The sequence below is a fragment of the Lathyrus oleraceus genome, chromosome 3 (assembly GCF_024323335.1).
Source record: "Lathyrus oleraceus cultivar Zhongwan6 chromosome 3, CAAS_Psat_ZW6_1.0, whole genome shotgun sequence".
In the NCBI taxonomy this organism is placed as follows: Eukaryota; Viridiplantae; Streptophyta; class Magnoliopsida; order Fabales; family Fabaceae; genus Lathyrus; species Lathyrus oleraceus.
Genome location: NC_066581.1, coordinates 417,053,463 through 417,059,086, shown reverse-complemented (window position 1 = coordinate 417,059,086; position 5,624 = coordinate 417,053,463).

Below are 5,624 nucleotides of genomic sequence, written 5' to 3'. Positions count from 1 at the left end.
CCTCCTTTCTTTTGGAAAAACCACTCCCATACTTCTTACTGGACGATGCTTCTTCCTTAGACAAACGTCCTTCACGGACTCCCTCTTCTAACCTCATCCCCATATTTACCATTTCGGTAAAGTCACTGGGGGCACTATAAATCATATGTTCGTAATAAAACGAACTCAAGGACTTTAGGAAAATCTTCTTCATCTCTTTCTCTTCCAATGGAGGATTAATCTGGGCAGCAAGTTCCCTCCACCTCTGAGCATACTCTTTAAATGTCTCCTTATCCTTCTGAGACATAGACCTCATCTGGTCTCTATCAGGCGCCATATCAACGTTGTATTTGTACTGTTTAACAAAAGCTTCACCCAAATCGTTGAAAGTACGGACACTTGCGTTGTCCAACCCCATATAACATCTTATAGCAGTACCAATTAAACTGTCTTGAAAATAGTGAATCAGTAACTGATTATTATCAGTTTGAGTTGACATCTTTCTGGCGTACATAACAAGGTGGCTTAGTGGGCAAGTGTTTCCCTTATACTTTTCAAAGTCAAGGACTTTGAACTTCATCAGGATCTTCACATTTGGCACTAGGCAGAGCTCAACAACACTCTTCCCAAATAGGTCTTTTCCTCTCAACGTCTCCAACTCCTTTTGCAGCTCAAGGAACTAATATTTCATTTTTTCCATCTTCTCATATACATATGGGCCCTCAGATGGTTCAGAGTGGTAGATGGTATCCTCAACACGAGGCGGAGTGTGAACAACTGAAGGAGGCACATACATGACGGAGCTAGATGCTGACATAGAGACAAAGGTGGGTGCAAACCCTTCAGGCATAAAGTTTGGTGGCATTCCCCACGGGAATCCAGCAGACATGGAAGGACCGGATTGGCTAGCAGCGATGGGAACAGTTGAGGTAGCAACCTCGGAAATAACAGTCCTTTGGGGAGGAGATGTGTGAGTTGGTGAAGACTGATTCTGCGCAGTAAGAACAGACTCCATCATAGCATTCATCCATGAAATCTCATCCTTCAGCTCTTTATTCTCTTGTTCCAAATGTTCCATGATCTTGGGTTGATTAGCGCGAGTGTTGTATCAGTGAGTCAGCTTGGCTGAAATTATTATCAGTTTGAGTTGACATCTTTCTGGCGTACATAACAAGGTGGCTTAGTGGGCAAGTGTTTCCCTTATACTTTTCAAAGTCAAGGACTTTGAACTTCATCAGGATCTTCACATTTGGCACTAGGCAGAGGTCAACAACACTCTTCCCAAATAGGTATTTTCCTCTCAACGTCTTCAACTCCTTTTGCAGCTCAAGGAACTGATATTTCATTTTGTCCATCTTCTCATATACATCTGGGCCCTCAGATGGTTCAGAGTGGTAGATGGTATCCTCAACACGAGGCAGAGTGTGAACAACTGAAGGAGGCACATACATGACGGAGCTAGATGCTGACATAGAGACAAAGGTGGGTGCAAACCCTTCAGGCATAAAGTTTGGTGGCATTCCCCACGGGAATCCAGCAGGCATGGAAGGACCGGATTGGCTAGCAGCGATGGGAACAGTTGAGGTAGAACCTCGGAAATAACAGTCCTTTGGGGAGGAGTTGTGTGAGTTGGTGAAGACTGATTCTGCGCAGTAAGAACAGACTCCATCATAGCATTCATCCATGAAATCTCATCCTTCAGCTCTTTATTCTCTTGTTCCAAATGTTCCATGATCTTGGGTTGATTAGCGCGAGTGTTGTATCAGTGAGTCAGCTTGGCTGAAGCATAGAAGAATAACCGATAAGACATCTGGAAGAGGAGAACATGTTATGCAAATGATGCATGAAATGCAATTTTTTTGTTTATTTTTAAATTCAAGGAACACATGAAGTTCTATTTGCAAATATATATTAAATAATAATAGTAGTAACAATTTGATTGACCATAAAAATCTCTTTTTATTCATAAAATTTGGAAGGATTACGCTGAGTACAATTTCAGAAACCAATGTACAAATACAAGAGAAAGGAAACTAATCATCCTAAGGATCCCCTAGCAAAAGATGTCTTCATCTGACCCTTCTCAAGGACAAGCTGAACAGCAATCTTCTTCCAAGCATCGAAAGGCTGAGGCATACTAGAGGAAAATGGACCCTCTAGCTCTCTCTGTCTCTTCAATGCTCGGTCTTCAAGAAGTTCAATAAGTGCGTCTTTGTCCTTTGACTCAAGCTGCAACTCCTCATGCTTTTGGATTAAATCATGGAACCGCTCTTCCCACATATCTTTCTATTGCTTCATCATGGTGAGTGAGTCTTCCAACTCCTCTACATCTTGGTTAGGGAGAGTTGATGGCTCAACCACAACCAAAGACATAAGTCTTTCACAAGCATATAGCATCTTCAACTCCAAAGCTCTCTTCTTCACCCAAGTAATGTAAGCTTCCAAAGCTATACAGTTGCGTGGGCCAAGCTCGGATCTTCCTTTCCTATGCACATTATGCCAAGCATGTATCATCTGCTGCTTCAAATGTTAGGGATCTTTACCCTCTTGATAGAAAAGACCTTCTAACTAAGTGTTCTTAGGTTTGCCTCTCAAGGGGAACCCAAGTTGACGACGAGCCAAAGTAGGGTTTTAGTTGATTCCTCCTTGTGTACCAATGAGAGGCACATTAGAGAATTCACCATAATTATCAATAATGTCGAAGCTACCCAATGTAGAATCATACCAAACAATATCATCATTAGTGAGAGACATAAGTCTCTGGGACCACCGTAGACATTGTTTGTTCTCCATAAAAGCAGGCGTCTAAGGAAAATGTGAAATAAACCACTTGTACAAAAGAGGAACACATTATACAATAGCCTCACCACCTTTAGAATTCCTCGGATGCAAAGAGAAATACATGTCACCCAACAGAGTAGGCGCATGATTCCCAATCAAAAAGATTCTAATGGCGTTAACATCGACAAAATTGTTAATGTTAGGGAACAAAGCCAAACCATAGATGAGCAACACAGAGATGGCTTCAAAAGCATCCACACTACCAGCTTGAGCAAAGACAGTAGCTTTACCAATGAGAAAATCAGAAGTCAACCCAAACATTCATCCTTTCTTCACCCAATGAGTCTCAATCTCAGACTTCTTCAAATGAAGAGCTTTATCTATGATATGAGATATGTAAATCCCCTCCAATCCACTAAAAGGCACCTTGTCAGAAACGGGTATTCCCAAGAGATGGGCATACTCCTCTAACGTAGGCATAAGCTGATAATCAGGAAAAGTGAAGCAACAGTAGAGAGGGTCATAGAACTGAACCAAAACACTTGAGAGTCCTTCAACCACATCAGCAGATAATACATACAAGAGCTTCCCATGGCGTTGCTTGAAGTCCAAGGGATCTAATACAAAGGATGATAACTTCCTTAGCTCTTTCAAATCAGGACATCTGAAACCGTACTTCTTAGTGTTCCTTCGTCCATAATCCATGGTCTGAAAATATTTGCAAATAAGACCTCAGTTCCTTGAAGTTAATTTTGTGATGAATGTTATGATGCGCATGAATGCATGAATGCAACAATCACAAACAAGGGATCACACACAAGGCAAACAAAGGTCAAGGGATGGATCAAGTCATTATCAAGATCAATCATCCATTTTGGTGGATTATGGTTTTCACCTTATCAACACCCAAGTTCCATTCATATTGACAAGACTTGATCGGATCAACCAAGAATCAAAGGGTTTGTTGTGAGTCACGAGCATGGAGTCAGGTTTAGAACCATCCCAAAGGAGTGTACTAAGAGTTAAAACCTGTAGATCATATTCTAAAAAGTTCCCAGAGTCTTAATTCCATCTATCGAATATTATAGGTTAGGATGACTGGCTCATCAACCCATAATATTCTCAAGAGAAACTCGTCTGAGTGTAGTATCGTGTAACAACTGTTATCAGCTTTACACCTGAACAGTCTCCACACTACGTCCTAAATAGGCCAAGTTGGGTTAAATGTTCTACATTTCTCAGCTTCTTGGACCCCAAATCAGAGAAAGTAATGCTTAACCACAAATAACTTGTGTGACATTAATAACTCCAAAAGGGTCTCCACTTAGTAGATGGGTCTCAAGCCAACTTGTTAAGGACTACTCCACACAAGTTGAACATGACTATACCATCCTCCTATCTTAATTGCACTCAAGTTAGGGTTAGAACTTATCTCACCACTCAGAGATCACCAAGCAGAACAAGCAGGTTATATCATACAAACAAATATATAAAATATATACACATAAAAAAGTAGGCTAAACCCACTGAGGACTACTCCCCACAAAGTCGCCACTTAATTTCTGTAGCGGTAAATTCATGACCATTAAGCTATGGATAAACATAACATCGATAAAACCAGAGTCTCCATTGCACTTTTATTGTTTCCAAAGGAAAAGGGAAACATACGAACAAAACCCAAAGATAAGAACTTTTCAAATCAAAACTAATAAAATGCCAGAGATTACAGGTAAAGGGTTGGTTACACAGAGGGAAGGTGTTAGCACCCAAAGTGTCCTAGGTACTCCTGGGGGAGCCCTTTTTTATGCGTGTATGTGTTTTTGTATAAAATATGTTTGAGAAAAAATAGAGTGTAGGGATGAGAAAAAAATTCATTGATTATATTTTTGTGTTTGACAAGACCTTCGGACTTGTGCCTACGTACCAACATAAAAATGAGGGATCAAAACCTCGTAGTTCGTGGTAACAATTTCAAAATGAGTGGATTGCTTTTAGTCAAAAGTTAAGTTAAAAAGGTCACAAAGAGCCCAAAAGTTTGAATGAGTGTTAGTTCTTTTTGTCTTTTGAAATTTTAAGTCAAATATGGTTAAGTTCATTTACAAGTTTGTTTTAAGAAAAGAGTTTGAAAATTCAATGGCATAAGACCAAAGTTGCTATCATTTTAAACAAAGTCCAAGTTTGAAATCACAAGCAAAGAAGGTTATTTAAAAAGGGGGAGAGATTTTGAAATTTAAGAAATGGGAGGAGATGAAGAGACTAATCATAAGCATAAAATTAAAAGTTAAGAGTTGAAAAGATCTGACCAATGGGATGCAATCCAACAGACAAGAATGTCATATAGAAAACCCATTTTCCCTTTGGACTTTGAATCAAGCAATTATCAACAAGCAATTAGCAATATCAAACATCATGAAGATCAAGTAATCAAATAAATATGGCCACATCCAAGCAAGCAAATCCCATAGCTAACAGCATTCTTTGTCTTCTCATGTATCAAATGAAATACTCCTTGATTAACTCAGAGTAAGGCATTAGACATAAGATCCAAATAACAGTTACATCAAGACCATGTAGCAGATGAGTTCAAGTGGATCCCAATACTTGCATCAAATGGAGGCTCAAATCATAATAACTTGGTCTCAAAAATGTTGGCATTGGCCAAGTCCTTTTGCATATGGAATGTTGCCTAATCCTAAGTCCAAAAGTTCAGATCAAACTCAATAGTCCACTCAAACAGTTTTTAGGGTTTTTGTTGTTTATTGGGTATTTTAAGGTCCTAAGACCACAAGCACAAACCAAATACACAAACAAATATATACAATCACAATATATGGCTCAAATGAGCAAAGTGAAAATGGCATAAA